The 13,489-nt window shown below is 47.9% G+C and overlaps 1 protein-coding gene across 1 annotated transcript in view; it reads left to right on the top strand.

Moving 5' to 3' along the window:
• GMDS (GDP-mannose 4,6-dehydratase) overlaps positions 1-13,489 on the top strand; it is a 1,789,479-nt gene that overhangs the window by 1,541,740 nt on the left and 234,250 nt on the right. The window lies entirely within an intron of this gene.

Raw genomic sequence — 13,489 nt, 5'->3', positions numbered from 1 at the left:
GTCTGGATTACACTATTTGTATTTCAGGCAATTTATTTAAGCATGCAGTAAATCAAGTCCAATTCCCATTTAATATTAAAAGATCAGCCTGCCTAGCACTAATGTTCTTCTTTTACTGGGAGGGAGATTATGGCTTCACTGTAGTAAGTGTCCATATACAGTATTTATTGCTTGTACAAACTCCAAGCCCGGGTGACGGAACTCTTCAAGCTACTTGGCATAAATACGCTTTTTCTGTAGCTTGTTCATGTTATGCTATAACAAGATACTTCACCTGGAAAATTCCAAAATGTATTTTATTTATTTTAATAAATAAAATCAACAAGGATAGTTCTAATATTTTGTCCATAATTACCATTGTAGCGGCAACCATGCTCACATTCTCGAATGCACATACACTCCAGAGCGCCAGTCCTCACCATCATGCAGTGTTAAGACCTGGGGCCTACACACAACTCTGTGGGAGCGATAAGGGGAGAGTGTGCAAGTGTTTCCTGGGTTATGGGGAGGCTTCCTGTCTCTGGTCCTGTGAGTCGTGGGATCCACAATAGGAACAGGAAGTGGTGTACGTGATTGGTGCGTCACTTTTTTAGGGTGCCCTGACAACCTCCTTGTTGGCGGAGGTCATCCCCTTGGTGGGAGAGGATCGGGCATGGGTCATCATTATTATTATTATTTTCATGCATCTTATAGAGCGCACGGCTACCCCCGACGGGAGTGTCCTAGCGCTGAGCAGAGAAAAAGAGAATGTAGGTCAATATGGTTGAACCCGTTTCTCGTATGTCTTAGTTTTTGAATGCGTTTTCTTAGATAGTGCGGGCCAGTGCCATTTATTGCTCTGTAAGTGAGAATGAGTGCCTTAAATTCTGTGCGTTTCCTTACTGGAAGCCAGTGAAGGGTATGTAGATGTGGCGAGATGTGATGTCTTAAGGTAATGCTTTTAATAAGCCTTGCGGCTGCATTCTGTATTGTCTGCAGCTTTCTGTACATATAAACTGGCAGTCCCAAATATAGACTATTAGCGTAGTCCGTTTCAGTTTCAATACGCTTTATTCGATTTTCACAATGTTAAAAATCGTAAAAAGCAAATTCATACAAAAATATATCTATACAATCCAACAAGCATGAATAACATTTAGATTAAAAGAGTATTAAATCAGTTACAGTGAATCAATCGAATAATTAATAATTCATAATAAATTTCGTCGTTTTAGAACACTTTTTAAAAACATTGTCATAGTCATTATACATAGTGGGTTTCCCAGTTGCTGCAAGTTCAAATACGCCGGCCTACATTGCCGCCAGGCCCCACATCTCAAATATTGTTTTATCCATCTGGAGCGTTCTTTATTATACAATTTGCAAAACAAGACCAGGTGGAAGGTAGTCTGGGAAGATACGTTGTCACATGGGCATACGGCCAAAATTCTGTTCCAGTCGTTTTTTAACTGGAAATGACACTAAATGATGGAATACGTTAAACCTAAATCTGGTCAAGACAAAACGGTCAAACCCCAAAGTCACAAGGTTTAGGTATGGTTGCATTCTATGGGTGGTCAACAGCAGCTGATGTTCGGGCACAGTTTTTTTGATGACCTCTCCTCCAAACCTTAATATGTTAAAGTGCTCCATGCATAATTTTTTCAGGACTTTCTTTGGGATTTCCCCAATTTGTTTGGGGTTACTGTACCATTCTGGCCTGTCGATGTCGGTTAGGACCCTCCTAACATATCCCAAGCCATTTAATGCGTTTTACATTGTCGAGGGCCATAACATCGCTGATTATTCCCTGATTTAGGCCTAGTTCTTGTGTCGCCCAAACTCTGCGCCAGAGCAGAATCGGTTGGATTCTAATCAGGTCTGTTAGATGGTCCATGCCTAATTCAGCGTGACAGTTATAAACAGATGTGCCCTTCGGGAGGGCCAGAAGGTATCTAAGAAAGTTATTTTCAACAATTTGGAGTGATGTTACGTCCTGATACCCCCATATCCCTGCTCCATAGAGAGCAATACTTCTGCATTTTGCCACGTATATGTTGAGCATGATTTCAGGTTGTTTTTTTCCCAATTTGCTTGCGAAGTTTGTTACAGCCGCAATCGATCGTTTAAAAGCTAGGGTCCTATTTTTCACCTCAGGGCCCCAAGCCCCAGATACATCAATTGTAACCCCCAAGTATGGAAATGTTTTAGTAGATTGTACTTGGAGACCTGCCACTTTAAGTTGATTACATCTGGCGCCACCTTTACCACAGCACATCACAAAGGACTTCTTAGCATTAAGTTTGAGGCCTCTTGCCTCCATATATTCTACGTACTTGGTTAAGGCCTTTTGGGCACCCACCTTCGTTCTAGCCATTAACACGCGTCGTCCGCATACAAGAGGGAGAAAATCTGCCTATTGCCAAACTTCGGTGAATCAATATTACTGGCCCCCAATTCCTTCTCTAAGCTATTAGTATATAATGAGAAGAGGAATGGGGCCAGCACGCAGCCTTGTCTCACCTCCTTCTGTATGCGGAAAGACCCGGTACATTCCCCCCCCCAGACCATACCTTACTTTGGCCGTTGCGTTTGAGTATAATTGTCTCAAAAAGAGAACAATAGCTGGGTCTACATTCATCTCCTCTAGTGTTTCCCAGAGTTTTGTGTGTATTACGCAATCAAAAGCGGAGGAGAGATCGACAAATATTGCGTAGAGACAACCATCTTTGGCTCTAGTATACTTCCCTTGTAGCAATACAAAGTTTAAAACCAGTTTGACCGTACCCATCCCTGCCCGAAACCCATATTGTACGGGTGTTAAAATGTCATTTTCCTCAGCCCATGTCTGTAATTTAGTCAAGACCACTCTCCCTGCGATTTTCATTAATGAGTCCAGGAGAGATATGGGTCTGTAGTTTTATGGGCTTTCCCTGTCACCCTTTTTATATATAGGAATTATTACTGATTCTGCCCATGTTTTAATAAAACCTTTGACACAACAGGCACCTAGGACCCGCAAACAAAGTGGGGCCCATAGGTCGGTATTCATCTTGTAAAGATCACTAGGGATCCCGTCTGGTCCTGGGGCTTTATTATTCTGAGTAGAATTTATGGCCATTAGTACCTCGTCTAGGGTAAACTCGATTGGAATGGGACAATGGTTACTCGCTAATTGTGGTTCCTCTTGGGTATTGCAATAAACATTTGAGAAAAATTCTACCCACGATTTTTCATCGATGGCTATTTCCATCCTAGCTGCCTCTTTGTTATTAAGGAACGGTATGTTAACTACCTGCCAAAATAGTTTCGCGTCTCTACTCTCTGCAGCCTTCACTAGATCTTGCCATGCTTTTTCTTTAATTGTTTTCTTTCGTTGGTGCCTAGCTGAATTATATGCCTTTCTGAGTAACCTTATTGCCTCCTGGTCCCTTGTCGTTTCACTCAAAGCTAGTTTGAGGGCCCTATGTGTCTTGGTGCATTGAGAATCGAACCAACCCCTAGCACTATTACTTTTTTGGGGGTGGGTCCTAGTTAGCACACCCTGGGTGATAGTAGAAATATTACTAAATGCCTCCAAAATTTCGTCGTATGTAGACTTCTCCTCTAAGCATACCAAGATTGAAGGTAAGGCACATCCCACTATTTTCTGAAGGGTTTTTACAGGGTCTGCCATGCTCCATTTCAGAGCAAGGCCGTTTTGCCGTGCTACAGCGAGGTCTTGCGACCATGCCAGGGTCTTAGTTATTGTGGTGATTTTAGTTCCTGGGGCACTAACGAGCATTTTCAGCGGCAAGTGGTCACTCAATCCGATGATGGGGGTCTCATACTTAACCACCCGGCCGCCAAACCTATTCGGCATGATGATAAAATCAATGATTGAGTGAAGTCCCCTTGCTAAAAAGGTAGAGGTGAACTCTACCTTGGGGGAGCAGAGCCTATTTGCAAAGCCAAGATCGAAGTTGGCCATAATGCCATTCAATAATTCCCCTTTTTCATTATGTTGAAAATGGCTCCTGCCCGCATAATCCCCCTCCCCATATTCCTGGAACCCACATGTTTCACTATTGCATAGGTTTACGTTGAAATCACCTACCCAGACCCATATTAAGTCTTTCCCTTTCACACTTTTTATCTCCCTTATTTCTCGTGTCAGGTTTGTTAATTCTTCCGTAAAGTCGGAGTTTTTAATATTGTTATAAAAATTAACCACAATCAATACGTCAATGGGGTTTAATGAAATAGTGACCAATTGAAAATAAGATGAGCTTGTTCTTCCAGGGGTGATACTGGAGTTTAAGCGGTTGGATACATACACGCATAACCCCCCCTTATGCCTACCATGGCTAGAGGGTACAGCGGGGACATGGAAGGTCCTAAATCCATCTAGGTGTAATTCAGTTAGCACCCAGGTTTCCTGGACACACAGAATGTCGATGTTACTAACGAACTCCCCCACGCTATGTCTTGGACTTTATTTGCTAGCCCACACACATTCCAGGACACTACGCTTACTTGGCATTCATGTGTGCTTATACATTTGGGTTTGGGTATATTTTTACCTTTATTTATTTTACACGGTATCTTCTTTTCTGTGTTACCCTTCAACTTAACCTCGTCGATTACGTTTCCCTTGGCTAGAGCATCATTTTCAATCTTACTATTGCGCTTAATCCTAGTTTCCATATCTCTGATTATATTTACTTTGGTTTTGGGAAGCGACTGACCGTGACCAATTCTAGAATACTCAGGTGCACCCTCGACCCCCCCCCCCCCCCCCGCCCCCCCCCCCATGTTTGCTTCCCAATTTGAAGACTGGTGGACAGAGTCATTCGTTCAGGTCCAGGCCTGAAAGGGGTTCAAATAGGTTGTGTATCGGAATATTCCAATATTCATTTGGATTTGTGGGATAGTGATCATAATCAAAAGGAAGAAAAGATCTGTTTGGGCGTTGGGGTGGAAAGAAAGGCGGGAAATTATTTGTGTGGTGTCTTATTGTAGTGGGATACTGTTTACGATTAAAAGATTGCTGGGGATCGGGGCGACCCTGTTTTGGGGGATAAGTGCGGGACATCATCAAAGCTTCAGGGTAGAAGTAGCTCAGGTTTCAAGAAGATACACTGCTTTCCTTTCCACCAGGGAACCAATCACTAATATGGGTGACAACTCTGTGGTCCCTAAAGTTTATTATCACGTCCCCCTCTATGTCTTTAGGTCTCACACCTACCCAGCCACACCGTCTGACGGGCACTATATCCCCATTTAGATGTGGTGGGAGTGGTCTATTATTCCGCAGCCAGTGTATGACTTTATTTTTAAGGCTGGTGTTCGGTTCTATGCTACCCGCTGGTACCGCGGGGAAACCGGTCAGAATGATAACGTAATTAGATGATTCTGGTGGTAAATCAGCGTTTTTCCTGAAGTTTCATTTTACAGAGTTCTGTGTTGGTGCATTCGTTGGCATGGGGTCTATGGGGACAGGGGCTTTCAGGGGACCTGGCTTAGCCTTTGCTTTATGTAAAGCTTGTGTGGCCACTGGTCTAGGGGTGTTATTATATACAGAGGTTTTTTTAGATATAGAGTTATCCTCTCGTGGAATCGAAGTATTCTGTGTTGGTTGTTTAGTTGATGGACGGATTTCCCTTGAGATGATTTCTTTAGGGGCTTCCCTTGGATTTGAAGCTGCTAGAATACGATCCATGTTTTCCCCTAGCCTTTTAACTCTCTCTAAGAGTGGCAACATTAGAGATTTAAAAAGGCGTTCAATGTCCTCCAATAGCCCTTTAGTCGACAGTGCTTCTGGGAACATACTCATGTTATTTTTTGTATTTGGCCCACTTAATACATCTTTCTCTGATTCCTTGGCAGTCTTGTTTGATGTGTTTGTTGTTGGTAAGGGTGGATTTAAGTTTTTAGACCCTTTTCTAACCCCTATATTCCTCCTCCTTTTCCTTGGTGGCGAGTGATACACTTCCTGGCATCTCTTATTTTGTGTCTTTTCTTTGGGTGCACTAACTATTTGCAGTGATTGTGTCACCATTGGTGCCGCCTCCTCCGAAGGTGGATTCAATACAGGGAGTGAGGCACTTATGTTGGACTGGGAGGCTTGATCCAGCACTATGGGGGAGTTCAGGTCAATTAAAGAGTGTGATATAGATGGTGACCCATTTATATTAATAGCATTGATGGATTCATTAATAGTTAAAGGGAGAGTCCCATCCTGGAAAATCAAGGGGATATCATCGGTGTTAAATAAATCTGCGTCTGAATCCCCCACAGGAAAACTATTCTTATCTAATTGAGGGTTTAGTACCTCTTTTTGAACCAAGGTTGGGGGCTTATTTTTGAGAAGTTCGACGGAGAAGCGGCTCTCAGCTCGTTTCTCGGCCAGCGCTATCTCTCTGTCTATTTCTCTAGTTGCCCGTGCAAAGTACTTATCTAAAGGGCCAAGTTTAGAAACCCCTACTGTGGAGGGTAAAGGGTTCAATACATCTGTAGACATCCTGGTGCCTCAGTTCAATGTCAATGTGGATAAAAAGGTATGGCAGTTAAATCAAAGTACAGATTGGCACAAAAACCCCTATAATTAAAGTTTTCCCTTTAATGGAAATCAGGCCAGACTGATATCAGCTTACAGTTGCGATGACCGGGAGGCAAGTAGAAGCGTGGATCAGATGTTGGGGGGTGGGCCCAGCCCAGCCTCCCTCGGCCCCTGACGGCCACAGACGGCCCGCCCTTTGCCCGGGCTTTGCCCCGGGCATCCCTCAACGCTGGGGGCTCAGCGTCTTTATGGCCCCTCCTGGCGCTCTAGTCGCGTCAGGGCAACGCGCCGCCGCAAAGGCCGCAGGAATACGTAGTCCCGGAGCGGCGGCGCGGTTGGTGGCGGTGACCTGTGGCGCTCCTGCGCTCAACCGGTGTTTTCTGGTGCTTGTGGTGGGTACAGGTCGCTCTATGTCCTCGTGTCCAAATTGTTGTTTTGGTCTCCCCGTAGCGTAGTCTATTCATTGAAGTGCGAGCAGCAGTATCTCGTCCCCTCGCACTAAGGAGCAACTACTCACCTCTACGAATCCTGGGCTCAATGGAGTAATATTTGTCTCGACCAGTTTAGAACGTCACATCAGCGCGACCGCATCTGATTATCCTCATTTATTAATCCCAGGCTCGATGGAGTAAAATTTGACCTGACTAATGACCAGTGTAAAGCACCCCCAGCAGCAAGGCTGCTCCGCTCCAGATTTTTCATTAATTACTCACCAGTGATATTTTACCATTAACCTACCCTCTCCCCACCCCTCTGTGCCTCTTGTTCTTCATCAGTGATATTCTACTGTGCTTCCCAGTACCTTCTCCAGGCACTGCATCAGCGTGGATTCAGCAGGGAGCCATCACTTTACAAGGAGTAGCATCAGGGTTCACCGTATTCCCCGCCCCCCCCCCCCCCCCCCCCTCCCATAGTCTGGGTCACCCTTCTTTAGCCCAGGATGGTTGGTGTTTGCTGCACAACAGGGTGCTTATATGGGAAGTCCATTCTCTCTTTCTGATGATCCGAAGCTGAACAGGGCCAGGAACGCGGACCGGGACATCAAAGGTGAATCTTAAGTGCTGTGCTTCATGGCTGTGTTATTTAATTGTGTTAATCTGTTTTCTTGAGTGTGTCGATATAACATTTCAGCCAGGAGTAGTTGAGTTGCAAAACTGAAAGGGCGTGATCCAGAGTTGGCACAGCTCTTAAAATGTGTCCTTGCTAAGCTGGGCGATGAGGGAGGATCTAGTGACTCCGCTTCTGACTCAGAGCCAGGGCTGGGTTCCTCGATAGTAGGCCACTCACTGCAATCCAATGTCTCCCCATGTACCACCTTTTCTTCGGTGAAAAGTTACATTTGTCAGAGTAGTCCGAGATCGGCGTGGGTGGGACAAGTCCAGGAGCTGGGGGGTTGAATTGAAGAGGGACAATGAATGTGCGCAGAGGTCTAAGCAATGATCCTCTAGGGGCCATCTGAGGAGATCGGCTGAAAACCGGGTCGGACTACCCTGACAAACTTAACTTTATCTACAGGTCGCCTACCGTTCAACCCGGTGCTGGGCTAATCTACTTGACAGACTACAATTGCTTGTGGATACCGATCCTAGATCCCGGGGCGGGTGACCAGCGCCCGCTCTCCTTACCGGGCAGCCTAATGCGTCCGATTTCATTTTTACCCCTGATGGTCCCTCTGAGCCATTGGATCCCCCCCCGGATTCCCTTCTCTCTTCACGTGAATTTACCATCCTTTCTTTTCAATATCAGTACTATCCAAAAAGTAACCTGGTCCTGATGACACTAATTTGCGACGGGCCGAAACGCTGTTGACTCTCCGGCTCAACTTTTTGCGCTAAACTCTGGTTCATCAAAATGCTAAACCCTCTTTAAACCTTTGTAAATACCTACCTGTGAGCCTCAAGTACCTTGTAAATACTGTCTCATTTGTTCACCTAGCACAGTTAATCACTGTTCCACTTGTCACTTGCGCCGTCCACCCTGTGTGTCACAAGCACTTATGTGCCCACCGTTTTGTTGGGTTACTCCCACATTTAGTGTCAACAGTGCTGATACTGCTGTTTCCACTCTGCGACCCTTGACCCTGCTCGGTCCGGTCGCTCCCCACACCACCGCAACAGCACCACCTGTTGTGACCGCCCACCCAGCTCGCTGCTGCTGCTGTCTGATGCGAGTTCGAGGCTGCTCTCTGCGTTTGTATTTTGTATTGTTTTTGGCTGTTTTGTCATTTGTTATCACTCTAAATCTCCTTTTTCTCCCTCCTGTTGTTTTCTGTGCTCTGCTTTGCCTTCTGTTCCCTCCGCCGTTCTTTCCCGCCGCTGCGCCCCTGTGGCCCGCCCCCCTGCTCGACCATTCGCAACCCCGCTCCCAGCTGCTCCTCCCTCCCACCTCTCCTTATATTGAGGCTGCTGCACGGCCGCGCAGCGGGCACGCTGCTGGCGTGCCTAAGGCAAGCCCGGCCGCACCTGGACCGCTCCCAGCGCCAGAACCCCTGGCCCTCGCAAACGCCACGACCCCCGCCTCCGCTACGATGCCAGCACCCTCCTCGCACTCAACGCCGGACGATCACATACCTGCTTCCCGGCGGCCCCAAGCGCACCCAAGGACCCTTCTCCTGCCTGAACTGCAGCTTCACCAGCATCCAACCCTCCAAACCGGACAGGACGCAACCACCTCAGATGCATACTCCTGAACATCTGCTCTGCACGCAAACACGCTGTTGAACTCTGGGACCTGCTCAACACATCCTCCCCGAATGTCGCCTTCCTGACAGAGACCTGGATGAATGACTCCTCGGCACCCGACATCACAATAGCTATCCCGGACAACTACAAGATAACCTGCAGAGCAGTTGCGGGCCGTGGAGGGATGTTCTGTGGGGCGGAAAGGCGGGGCGGGGAGGGGCAGGGTGGGGGTAGTAAACACCGGAATATGGATGATTGGAGGTAAGTAAACAATTAAATAAATTAAACTAATTTTGTAGCGCGCCCTGCATCGCAGGGAATTCATGTAACATTCCCCAAAAATTGATTTGGGGCAGCCTCATGTTTCACAAGCATAGGGTGCATTTATCTGAAGCAGAGACTGACCGATTTATTGACAACATATTGGCTTTTTCCCAAAACTTGTTTTTTGGTGATGAGTACGAAGAACTGGGTGGCTTGGCTTTTGTCACCCTTGTGGTGGAATGGTTACCCCCAAGTTTACTTTTCGACAGCGCTTCTCCTCCTAGCGCCTGGTATCGTAGCCTGCTCACTGATAAATTGTGCTTATTTGCGCTGCATCGCTGGAATTGTGAGAATTAATTTTGCATATGCTCATTGGTGTTAATTTTTGACCGCATCGCCTGCATTTAGCATTTATTTGTGCCGCTTGTGACGCTAGCACTGCCCAGATCTCTGCTTGCTTCGGCTGTGCCCCGGTTTCGCTTTGTAGTTGCATCCATTTTGTTGTTGAGACCTCTCCCGTCTCTCCTCCCCGCTACCGCCTCCCAGCTGACCCGCCCCGACCCCTCCACCACCCATTTATAACAGATGCATTTGCGCGCAGCGTTCACGCGCAGCGATCGCGCCCCCTGCGCGCCGAAGGTGCGCCAAAGGTAAGCCCGTCTACGCCCGTCCGCGCCCAGCGCCAGACCACCTGGTCCTCGCAAAACCCACTCCGCCCGCATAACGTACAACGCCGCCACCCTTCTAGCCCTCAACCCCGGACGCACACCACAATGCTACAAGGCTGCCCCAGGACGCACCCACGGTCCCTTCGCCTGCCACTCCTGCAAGTTCGCCTGCATCAAGACCCACACCATATCCACTAATTCCAAACACAGCTCCGACTCTAACCACCTGAAGTGCATCCTGCTGAACACCCGCTCGGTCCACAAACACACCACCGAACTCTGGGACCTACTCGACACTGCCTCACCGGACATCGCCTTCCTTACAGAAACCTGGATGAACACCTTATCAGTGCCCGACATCGCCATAGCCATCCCGGACGCTTACAAGATCATCTGAAAAGACCGCATCAACCAAACAGGAGGAGGCATCGCCATCGTCCATAAGAACACCATCAGAATCACGACCAGTTTCGAAGATAACCTTACAACTGCCGAACACCTCCACTTCCAGATACACACCGACCCCAGGACCACACTTAGAGGCACCCTCATCTACAGACCACCAGGAACCTGTCAACAATTCAGCGAAGACATCACTGACTTCATTAGCCCACACGCCCTCACCTCCGAGAACTACATTCTACTGGGAGACCTCAACTTCCACCTGGAAAAGAAAAACGACAGCAACACCACCACCCTTCTGGACAACCTGGCCAATCTCGGACTCAAACAACTTGTTGACTCCCCCACCCATGTAGCCGGACATACGCTCGACCCAATCTTCACCTCCAGCAAGCACATCTCCTTCGATCACACCACAGCTCTCCATTGGACGGACCACAGCTGTGTTCACTTCAGCTACAAAACTACCTCGACCCACAACCCCCCACAACCTATTCCGCGAAGAAACTGGAACAAAATCACCACAGACCAACTCCTCACATCGCTCAAACAAAACCCTCCTGCCCTCTCATCGGACCCAAACCAAGCTGCCACCAAACTCAAACAATGGATCACTCACAGCGCTGACGAATTAGCACCCTTGAAAAACCACCGAACCAAACAGGGTAGCAGAAAGGCCCCCTTGTTCAACGATGACCTTAAGAAATCCAAGAAACTATGCCGTACTCTCGAGAAAACATGGAGAAAAAACCCAACCACTGACAACCTGACCACCTTCAAGACAACCACCCGCAAACACCATCAATTGATCCGATCCACCAAGAAAACAGCATTCAAGGATCGACTCGACAACAACGCCCATAACAGCAAGGAACTATTCAACATCGTCAAAGAATTTACCAACCCCACCGCAGCCTCAAACGGCATTACTTCCTCCAAAGACCTCTGCGATTCGTTATCCTCTTTCTTCTACAACAAAATAGCCGACATACAGAACAGCTTTGAGAAAATTTCCAATGAACAGTCCACTCCACCCACCTCCGAACCCAAACCGCCCTCTAATAACCTTAACGCCTGGAACCCAATCAACATTGAAGACACCATCCGCCTAATGAACTCCATCCATTCAGGTTCGCCAACCGACCCCTGCCCCCACCACATCTACAACAAAGCAGACTCCATCATCGCACCCCATCTCCCTGATGTCATCAACTGCTCCTTCAACTACGCTACCTTCCCAGAAAGCTGGAAACACGCCGAACTCAGCGCCCTCCTGAAGAAACCCACAGCAGACCCCTCTGAACTTAAGAACTACCGCCCCATCTCCCTCCTCCCATTCCCTGCCAAAGTCATTGAGAAAGCCGTCCATAATCAGCTCGCCGCCTTCCTTGAATCCAACAACTCCCTCAACACTTCACAGTCCGGCTTCCGAGCCAAACACAGCACCAAAACCGCCCTCATTGCAGCGACAGACGACATCCGAACGCTTCTGGACAATGGAGAAACAGTTGCCCTCATTCTACTCGACCTCTCCGCCGCCTTCGACACAGTCTGCCATAGCACCGTCATACAACGCCTCAGCAACATCGGCATACAAGGAAAAGCCCTGGACTGGATCATCTCGTTCCTCGCCGGGAGAACCCAGAGAGTCCGACTCCCTCCATTCAATTCAGAGGCCACCGAAGTCATCTGCGGAGTACCACAAGGATCTTCACTCAGTCCCACCCTCTTCAAAGTTTACATGAGTCCCCTCGCATCCATCGCACGACAACACAACCTCAACATCATCTCTTACGCTGACGACACCCAACTGATCCTCTCCCTTACCAAAGACCCCAACACCGCCAAAACCAATCTTCACGAAGGCATGAAAGAAGTAGCCGAATGGATGAAAAACAGCCGCCTAAAACTTAACTCAGACAAAACGGAAGTCCTCATCCTAGGATCATCCCCCTCTGCCTGAGACGACTCCTGGTGGCCATCGGCCCTGGGCACGGCACCCATACCCAAAGACCACGCACGTAACCTATGCTTCATCCTAGACTCCTCCCTCTCGATGACCAGACAAGTCAACGGCATCTCTTCCTCTTGCTTCAACGTACTTCGTATGCTCAAGAAAATCTTTCGTTGGATCCCCACCGAAACAAGAAAGACTGTCACCCACGCACTGGTCACCAGCAGACTGGACTATGGAAACTCCCTCTACGCCGGAACCACAGCCAAACTACAGAAAAAACTCCAACGCATCCAAAACGCATCAGCCAGACTCATATTGGACATCCCTCGCCAAGCTTACATTACCGGTCACCTGAAAGACCTCCACTGGCTTCCCGTCAACAAGAGAATAACATTTTGTCTCCTCACCCACGCACATAAGGCCCTTTACAAACTAGGACCCGAATGCCTCAGCACACGATTGTCCTTCTACACACCCACCCGCCAACTAAGATCCTCCAATCAAGCCCTCGCCGCAGTTCCGCTCATCCACAGATCCACCATGGGAGGAAGTTCCTTCTCCTACTTGGCTGCCAAGACCTGGAATTCTCTCCCCACTCACCTCCGCCTTACACAGAACCACATTTCCTTCAGAAAGGAACTTAAAACCTGGCTATTCGATAAATAATACTCCCCCTCCCCCAAGCGCCTTGAGACCCTCTGGGTGAGTAGTGCGCTATACAAATTTTTGAACTTGAACTCCATCTCATTCTTCTCAGAGCAGCACTGACAGTGAAGATAGCATTCCGGATTTCGGAAAAGGATGTTCACACCTGCTTGAGGCATGTGTGTACTGTGCATCAGTGTTGGACATGGGGCTGTAGGTCCAGGTTAAATTTCTTGTAGTTCCTGAGACAACCTGGTGTCTGCAGACCCCAGCAAGTTCCAGAACTACTGTACCATCTCACTGCTTCCGTTTTTGCCAAAGTCCTGGAGAAGGTCATCAACCTCCAACTCAC

This window comes from Lissotriton vulgaris, chromosome 4_1 (genome assembly GCF_964263255.1).
Source record: "Lissotriton vulgaris chromosome 4_1, aLisVul1.2, whole genome shotgun sequence".
NCBI lineage: Eukaryota > Metazoa > Chordata > Amphibia > Caudata > Salamandridae > Lissotriton > Lissotriton vulgaris.
Note: the sequence above shows the minus strand (reverse complement) of the source record. Positions and strands in the feature narration are given on the sequence as shown.